Raw genomic sequence first — 10,182 nt, forward strand, 5'->3', positions numbered from 1 at the left:
ACATCGATCCTTTAAGTCACACAGTCCTGCTCCAAACCTCCTGCTCTTCTGCCCATATGATAGTATCAGAAAACTTTGAAGTGGAAATATTTTCCTTTCTAGGACAGACTTTGGGTATCAGCACAGAAAGGGTTTCAGTCATGATAATGTATAAAGTGGGGATGAGTTAGATTAAATTTCCTTTACCACTGCTGTTTGGGCAGGCTCTTCAAGAACTGCTGGGGGTGTGGAAAAGCAACTTTTACCCCCAGATCAGGATCCCATATCGAGTGAAATACATTTCTTCAGCTTTGGGGAATAGAAACCAAGAGAATTTTAATTTGTCTCAAGATGGCTAACAGTTTGTACCTAGTGGGAAATTGCAATGTTGACGCCTTTGTAGTGATCAGATCCTGCCTTGAGTTAGTTTCTAATAATAGCTCACATTTATTGAAATCGTATTATGCTCTAGGTCTGTATAAAAGTGTCTTATATATATATATATTGCAGTTGTGAATTTGAGTCTATAACTCAAATATGCAAACATATCATATTCCATTTTTTACTGAGATGGCAATTCACATACCACAGAATTCACCCTTTTAAAGTGTTCAATTTGGTGGTTTTTAGCATATTCACAAAGTTGTGCAACCATCACCACTGTTTAATTCTGGAAACTTTCTTCATCCCCACTCCCCACGCCAAAATCAGATGCCCATTAGCAGTCACCCCCTACTTCCCCTTCTCCCCAGAAGAAGATTCTATTCTACTTTCTGTCTCTGTGGATTTGCCTATTTTAGGCATTTCATATAAATTGATCAAACAATGTATGAAATTTTGTGTCTGGCTTCCTTCACTTAGCATAATGTTCATCCACATTGCAGCATGAATCAGTACTTCACTCTTTTTTATGGCCAAATAATATTCCATTGTATGGATATATCACATTTAATTCATTCACTGGTTGATGGACTTTTGGATGGTTTCCACATTTTGGCTATTATAGATAATGCTGCTGTAAAACTTTGTGTGCAGCTTTTTGAACATTCATGTTACATATGTTTTCATTTCTCTCAAGTGAAATGGAATTTCCAGGCCATATGGTAACTGCGTTTTAACTTTTCAAGGAACTGCCAAACTGTTTTCCAAAGCAGCATTTACTTTCCCATCAGCAATATGTGATGGTTCCAATTTTTCCACATTCTCAACAACGTTATTATCTTTCATGTTTTTTTCTTTTTCTTTTTCTTTATTTATTTTTTTAACATCTTTATTGGAGTATAATTGGTTTACAATGGTGTATTAGTTTCTGCTTTATAACAAAGTGAATTAGCTATACATATACATATATCCGATATCTCTTCACTCTTGCGTCTCCTTCCCACCCGCCCTATCCCACCCCTCTAGGTGGTCACAAAGCACCGAGCCGATCTCCCTGTGCCCTGCAATGGCTTCCCACTAGCTATCTATTTTACATTTGGTAGTGTATATATGTCCATGCCACTCTCTCACTTCGTCCCAGCTTACCCTTCCCCCTCCCGTGTCCTCAAGTCCATTATCTAGTAGGTCTGCGTCTTTATTCCTGTCTGCCCCTAGGTTCTCCATGACCTTTTTTTTTTTTTTTTTTAAGATTCCATATATATGTGTTGGCTTACGGTATTTGTTTTTCTCTTTCTGACTTACTTCACTCTGTATGACAGACTCTAGGTCCATCCATCTCACTACAAAGAACTCAATTTTGTTTCGTTTTATGGCTGAGAAATATTCCATTGTATATATGTGCCACATCTTCTTTATCCATTCATCTGTCAATGGACACTTAGGTTGCTTCCATGTCCTGGCTATTGTAAATAGAGCTGCAATGAACATTGTGGTACATGACTCTTTTTTTTTTTTCTTTTTTTTTAACATCCTTATTAGAGTATAATTGCTTTACAATGGTGTGTCAGTTTCTGCTTTATAACAAAGTGAATCAGTTATACATATAAATATGTCCCCATATCTCTTCCCTCTTGCATCTCCCTCCCTCCCACTCTCCCTATCCCACCCCTCTAGGTGGTCACAAAGCACCGAGCTGATCTCCCTGTGCTATGGGGCTACTTCCCACTAGCTATCTATTTTACATTTGGTAGTGTATATATATCCATGCCACTCTCTCACTTTGTCCCAGCTTACCCTTCGCCCTCCCTGTATCCTCAAGTCCATTCTCTAGTAGGTCTGCATCTTTATTCCCGTCTTGCCCCTAGGTTCTTCTGACCATTTTCTTTTTCTTTTTCTTTTTCTTTTTTTTTTTAGATTCCATACACATGTGTTAGCATATGGTATTTGTTTTTCTCTTTCTGACTTCATTCTGTATGACAGTCTCTAGGTCCATCCACCTCACTCCAAATAACTCAGTTTCGTTCCTTTTTATGGCTGAGTAATATTCCATTGTATATATGTGCCACATCTTCTTTATCCATTCATCTGTTGATGTACACTTAGGTTGCTTCCATGTCCTGGCTATTGTAAATAGAGCTGCAATGAACATTTTGGTACATGGCTCTTTTTGAATTATGGTTTTCTCAGGGTATATGCCCAGTAGTGGATTGCTGGGTCATATGGTAGTTCTATTTTTAGTTTTTTAAGGAACCTCCGTACTGTTCTCCATAATGGCTGTATCAATTTACATTCCCACCAACAGTGCAAGAGGGTTCCCTTTTCTCCACATCCTCTCCAGCATTTATTGTTTGTAGATTTTTTGATGATGGCCATTCTGACTGGTGTGAGATGATATCTCATTGTAGTTTTGATTTGCGTTTCTCTAATGATTAATGATGTTGAGCATTCTTTCACAGGTCTGTTGGCAATCTGTATATCTTCTATGGAGAAATGTCTATTTAATTCTTCTGCCCATTTTTGGATTGGGTTGTTTGTTTTCTTGATATTGAGCTGCATGTCCTGCTTGTAAATTTTGGAGATTAATCCTTTGTCAGTTGCTTCATTTGCAAATATTTTCTCCCATTCTGAGGGTTGTCTTTTTGTCTTGTTTATGGTTTCCTTTGCTGTGCAAAGGTTTTAAGTTTCATAGGTCCCATTTGTTTATTTTTGTTTCTATTTCCATTTCTCTAGGAGGTGGGTCAAAAAGGATCTTGCTATGATTTATGTCATAGAGTGTTCTGCCTATGTTTTCATCTAAGAGTTTGATAGTGTCCGGCCTTACATTTAGGTCTTTAATCCATTTTGAGTTTATTTTTGTGTATGGTGTTAGGGAGTGTTCTAATTTCATTCTTTTACATGTAGTTGTCCAGTTTTCCCAGCACCACTTATTGAAGAGACTATCTTTTCTCCATTGTATCTTCTTGCCTCATTTGTCAAAGATAAGGTGACCATATGTCAGTGGGTTTATCTCTGGGCTTTCTATCTGTTCCATTGATCTATATTTCTGTTTTTGTGCCAGTACCATACTGTCTTGATTACTGTAGCTTTGTAGTATAGTCTGAAGTCAGGGAGCCTGATTCCTCCAGCTCCATTTTTCTTTCTCAAGATTGCTTTGGCTATTCGGGGTCTTTTCTGTTTCCATACAAATTGTGAAATTTTTTGTTCTAGTTCTGTGAAAAATGCCAGTGGTAGTTTGAAAGGGAATGCATTGAATCTGTAGATTGCTTTGGGTAGTAGAGTCATTTTCACAATGTTGATTCTTCCAATCCAAGAACATGGTACATCTCTCCATCTCTTTGTATCTTCTTTAATTTCTTTTATCAGTGTCTTATAGTTTTCTGAGTACAGGTCTTTTACCTCCTTAGGTAGGTTTATTCCTAGGTATTTTATTCTTTTTGTTTCAGTGGTAAATGGTAGTGTTTCTTTAATTTCACTTTCAGATTTTTCATCATTAGTATATAGGAATGCAAGAGATTTCTGTGCATTAATTTTGTATCTTGCTACTTTACCAAATTCATTGATTAGCTCTAGTGGTTTTCTGGTAGCATCTTTAGGATTCTCTATGTATAGTATCATGTCATCTGCAAACAGTGACAGCTTTACTTCTTCTTTTCTGATTTGGATTCCTTTTATTTCTTTTTCTTCTCTGATTGCTGTGGCTAAAACTTCCAAAACAATGTTGAATAATAGTGGTGAGGGTGGGCAACCTTGTCTTGTTCCTGATCTTAGTGGAAATGGTTTCAGTTTTTCACCACTGAGGACGATGTTTGCTGTGGGTTTGTCATATATGGCCTTTATTATGTTGAGGTAATTTTCCTCTATGCCTACTTTCTGGAGGGTTTTTATCATAAATAGGTGTTGAATTTTGTCAAAAGCTTTTTCTGCATCTTTTGAGATGATCATATGGTTTTTCTCCTTCAATTTGTTAATATGGTGTTTCACACTGATTGATTTGCATATATTGAAGAATCCTTGCATTCCTGGGATAAACCCCACTTGATCATGGTGTATGATCCTTTTAATGTGCTTTTGGATTCTGTTTGCTAGTATTTTGTTGAGGATTTTTGCATCTATGTTCATCAGTGATATTGGCCTGTAGTTTTCTTTCTTTGTGACATCTTTGTCTGGTTTTGGTATCAGGGTGATGGTGGCCTCATAGAATGAGTTTGAGAGTGTTCTTCCCTCTGCTACATTTTGGAAGAGTTTGAGAAGGATAGGTGTTAGCTCTTATCTAAATGTTTGATAGAATTCACCTGTGAAGCCATCTGGTCCTGAGCTTTTGTTTGTTGGAAGATTTTTAATCACAGTTTCAATTTCAGTGTTTGTATTTGGTCTGTTTATATTTTCTATTTCTTCCTGGTTCAGTCTCGGAAGGTTGTGCTTTTCTAAGAATTTGTCCATTTCTTCCAGGTTGTCCATTTTATTGGCATAGAGTTGCTTGTAGTAATCTCTCATGATCCTTTGTGTTTCTGCAGTGTCAGTTTTTACTTCTCCTTTTTCATTTCTAATTCTATTGATTTGAGTCTTCTCCCTTTTTTTCTTGATGAGTCTGGCTAATGGTTTATCAATTTTGTTTATCTTCTCAAAGAACTAGCTTTTAGTTTTATTGATCTTTGCTATTGTTTCCTTCATTTCTTTTTCATTTCTTTCTGATCTGATCTTTATGGTTTCTTTCTTTCTGCTAACTTTGGGGGTTTTTTATTCTTCTTTCTCTAATTGCTTTAGGTGTAAGGTTAGGTTGTTTGTTTGAGATGTTTTTGTTCTTAAGGTAGGATTGTATTGCTATAAACTCCCCTCTTAGAACTGCTTTTGCTGCATCCCATAGGTTTTGGGTCGTCGTGTTTTCATTGTCATTTGTTTCTAGGTATTTTTGATTTCCTCTTTGATTTCTTCAGTGATATCTTGGTTATTAAGTAGTGTATTGTTTAGCCTCCATGTGTTTGTATTTTTTACATATTTTTTTCCTGTAACTGATATCTAGTCTCACAGCATTGTGGTCGGAAATATCTTTCATATTATAACAATTCTAGTGGGTGTGAAGTGTAGTCTCTTATTGTGTACAAGTCAACTTACTTTCTATTGTAAGCTTCCATCCTGCCAGGCTTAAACTCAGTGATTTTTGGTGTTTTCTACCTAAGGTCACGTCAGAGTCCTAGGAGACTTACCGGGTACCTAGATATTGGTGGGTCAGGAACTAAGCTGTCTGGTCCCTGAATTATCCACTGCTAAGGCATCCAGCAGCTTGGTCCACCTGACCAATACATGTACACAGTTATCTCTACCACTCTTGGACACAGAAACCTTTCTTGAGGTTCCTTAGGATTCCATCTGCAATAGAGGCATCATGAAGCCATATGTTGTTTTGTTGTGCTTTGACCCTAGTGTGTGGTTGGGCCCCAGTCTACCTTCCTCACTACCCTAGGATCTCTCTGTTTTTCCTTTAGTCCCTAGAAAATCTAGCTTGAACCAAATCTTTTTCTCTTCATGTTTCCCCCACCCCCAAAATGTTTCTTTCTCCCATCTTCAACTGTGGGGATTAAGACTGTGGAAACAAAAGCCATGAAGGCAAATGTTTTATAAGGAAACAAATTTTGTTTCTGCCACACTATATACTTCCTCCTAGGCAATATGCATAGAACCTTCTCCCTGCTTGTTGGGAGGGAAAACTAAGTATTTTAAGGTAGGATAGGCCCTCACTTGTCTTCTTTTAAGTGATACTACACAGGTAGATACCTAGAATGAGGTGGGTAGACAACTAAAGTTACTATCTCAAAATGCTATTTAGTCATATATGCATTTTATAATTGAATTCTTACAACCTTAGGAATAGGGATTATTACCCCCATTTTCAGTTGGGGAAACTGAGGCTCTGAGAGATTAAGTAGCATATTATGCAGATAATAAGTATTGGTTGAAATAATTGAACTTACACAGGATTTAACGGTTGCTAGGTAATAAAACTGGGAATCATATTCTAAAACTCAAGCTCTCCACTTGACCTCACTATTTAAAGAGATTTGATAGTTTGGCTCCAAATGACTGCTTGCAGTCTGACATTGAATTTTATCACTGAATTCTCTAGACAGTATTATTTCTTTTTTTCATACTGAAAAAAATAAGGATGATCAATTGCATTATAAACATGAGTCTGAGTCTTCTTGTGTGCTCTGCAAGTCAGGAAAAGTGGAAATCTATGTAAGGGTGTGTAGATGCCGTGGAATCTGAATTTTTTTTTTTTAATCTCCTTAGAACAGACTTTGCCATGGTGGCTTGATTTGCAGAAGGCTGAGTTGGACCCAATATTAGGAAGAGGGATTGAGTCTGGCAGGGGCAGTATTGTCCTTTCAAGGGGAGTGGCCTTCCTGGTCGCTGGAATTTAGGATGTTAGACTTTTCTGTGACATTTATCTGTTTCTGTCCTCCCAGTAGCTGTGGCCAAGTGGGCTGTGTCCCACTGCACTTGGTTCATAAATTACACTCTCTCCTCAGTGTTTACCTTATCCACAGGGAGGCCAGGTCATAACAGCAAAAAGGTGAATTTACCTTTTGCAGCTGACATCTTTTCTTCTAATACTTTTATTCCACGTAGTCCCAGAGGTCCCACCCTGCCTGTGTTTCCTCCCTCATCAAAATGTGCTCCTCAAAGTGTTACCATCAGTCATTCACACCTTCCATCAATTCACCTAAATTTACCAGGACTGTATTTGTATTATCTCATTTAGTAAACATAATAACAGCTCTTAGACTTAGGTATTATTATTATGCAATTTTACAGGTGAGGACATTGAGGATTTGCAATGCTAGGTGATTCTTCCTGGTTTACTTGGTTAATAGGTGGTGGGACTAGAAATTTGACCCAGGAGTTTCTGACTCCAGAATCCTCTCTAGTTGCCTTCTGGCTCCTTTCATGCTTGCCTCTGAGATCTCAAAGACAGGTCAGAATACCACCTCTGGAAATTAGTGAATTCCCAGTAAAGACAGAGAATGTGGATTAAGCAGAAGAGGTATGGAATATTATTTAGACGAGGTTATATATGTGCCCATTATGGAGTAAATGTTTGTGCCTCACCCCGCCAATTTACAGGTTAAAGTCCTAATCACCAGTGTGATGGTATTAGGAGGTGGAGCCTTTTGGAAGTGATTAGGTTTAGATGAGGTCTTGAGGATAAAGCCCCCATGATAGGATTAATGTCCTCACAAAAGGAGGAGGAGACTCCAGAGCTCTCTGTCTTCTCCATGTGAGGATACAGGGAGAAGGCATCTGTTTGCAAGCCAGGAAGCAAGCCCTCACCAAGGACTAAATCTGTCAGCACCTTGATCTTAGACTTCCCAGCCTTCAGAAATGTGAGAAATAAATGTCTGTTATTTAAGATGCTGTATTTTGTTACAGCTGCCTAAGCTGACTAAGACAGTGCCCCACCCTAAAATATCACCAGCCCCAAACTCTTATCTTCCCAAGAAATCATTTAGGATTATATTCTTTGGGGCCAGAAGGCTTTGGATTCCAAGCATTCAGATTCCCATGTATACTTGTGTGTATGTTTATATCAGAGCCCATCATGCTTTTAGCTATTGCCAGCCAGCTAGCTACCATTTGAGCTGGAATGAATTTTTGAACCAGTGCCTAAGAGATGGAATACAGATGGACTCACCTTCTGGGGCAAGAAGAGGGAGAAGTGAAGGGTGTGCAAGGACCAGGGTAAAGCACGCTCTACAGGAGGCTCCCTTCTCCCCTATTAACTTACCTTTTGATACAGATAGTTGGCAACTGTATTCTGAGCCCTGACAGAAGTAAGAAAATTCTGTAGATATGTCAGGAAGAAGGGTTGCCTGCCTAGCAGTGATGAAAGTGGAATCTGTCAATAGTGCTGTGGTTTATGCCTAAGCAAAGAGGCAGTCTGGAAAAGGCCATCTAATTATGTACTATTGTACTGTCAACCTTTCCTTGTTTTGGTGTCTTCTTTTCACCCCACAAATAGACTTCATTCTCCAACTTTCAGAAAAATACTTTGTAAGCTATAGATTTATTTCCTTTTTCCGTAATTTTCAAACTTTCCAAGAATTGTATCTTCCTCCCAGTTTCTCACTTCTCTTTGGACTTCTCATCCCTCCTTATAATTGAACTTCTGCCTTCACCATCCCACTAAGAATGATTTCACTGAGAACATTAAGAAACAAAGCACAAGAAAAACTGTCAACTGTCATGTCCAAGGACATTTTTCTGCCTCATGCTACTAAACCATCTGCAGCATCTGGCTCTGAGGATTGTATCCTCCTTCTTGAAACTCTCTCCCACCTCAGATGCTGCTGTAGTACTCTCTTCCTTCTCCTCTTTTGTTCAACACCTTCATGTATTTTTTCATTGTATGTACTAGTTTTCTAGGGCTGCCGTAACAAAGTACCACAAACTGGGTGGCTTTAACAACAGAAATTTATTGTCTCACAGCTCTAGAGGCTGGAAGTCTTAAATCAAGGTGTCCGTGTCCCAGAGTTGGTTCCTTCTGAAGACTGTTAGGGAAGAATCTGTTCTCCTTGGCTTGTCGACAACTGTTTTTACTTTGTGTCTCTTCACATTGTCTTCTCTCTATGCATTTCTTTCTCTGTGTCCAAATTTTCCCTTTTTATAAGGACTTCAGTCATTTGGGATTGGGGCCACCCTAATGACTACATTTTAACTTGATCACCTCTATAAAGACCCTGTCTCTAAATAAGGTCCCATTCTGAGGTACTGGCAGTTAGAACTACAGCATATCTTTTTTGGGGAGTGATATAATTCAACCTATAACACTCAACAAACTTGTTTTGGTTTCTGTAATTCAACTGACATTGATCTAGGAGTTGGTAGTTTGGATATAAAATTACCCAGTGCCTACCTTCAGAGGGACACAGAGTCTAGTGGGGAGATGAACCCAGTCCTTGATTGTGTCTTGGACCTGACAAGATAGAGAGTTAACACAGCTTCCTGGATGGCTCTACGGCTCAACCCTGGAGATTCCCGAGAATGAAAACAAAAGACTGTGAGAAATCCTGGAAGAGGGAGTGTGATTGTGACAGAAAGTATAGGAAATGACAAGCAAAGGTAGAGAAAGGCTAGGTGCCATAGTCAGGAAGAGTCCCGATGTGCACTTTGCTGTCACACTGCCTGGAATGGATAATGGGTGCTTTTTTTCCCCACCATAGTGGTATAGGAAAACATCTCAACACCAGCCCCAGTTTGGTGGTGGAGGGGTTTGAGGGATAAAAACCTAGGAGAAGGGTGGGGTTTGGAGCAGGTAATCACAGATGCAGGCTGACTGGCCCGGTTTCAGGCATTTTCTTCTTTTACCTCCTCACACTTTCAGGTCTAGGCAGTTATAGCTGAAAGGTAAAACCTTTCAGAGAAGAGCAGTGCTTGGGCCTGAGGAATGGAGTGGCTTTCTCAGGCACAGGACCACCTCATAAGCAGAAAACAGTGAGAGGTGATCAAACCCAGACTGTGAACACATTACCAATCAAGATAGCTGATACCTCCAGGGGAAGAAAAAGTCACAGGCTAAGTAATCAAATAATGAACAGCATAACCAAGAAAATAGACAAAACAGCCTATATAGAAGCAGAATGGATGGAACAGAGATAACAAGAATTTAAAATACACATAATGATTACCGTTAAGGGGATAAGAGGAGATACTGTAAGATGAAGCAGGAACAAGCATGTTTGCTTATAGTGACCTGGGTGTACATCATTATGGAAATGGGAAATTTAAATGTGATAAGTGTAACTATAGAATGCTACATGAGAGGAG

Source organism: Balaenoptera acutorostrata, chromosome 2, assembly GCF_949987535.1.
Source record: "Balaenoptera acutorostrata chromosome 2, mBalAcu1.1, whole genome shotgun sequence".
Classification (NCBI taxonomy): Eukaryota; Metazoa; Chordata; class Mammalia; order Artiodactyla; family Balaenopteridae; genus Balaenoptera; species Balaenoptera acutorostrata.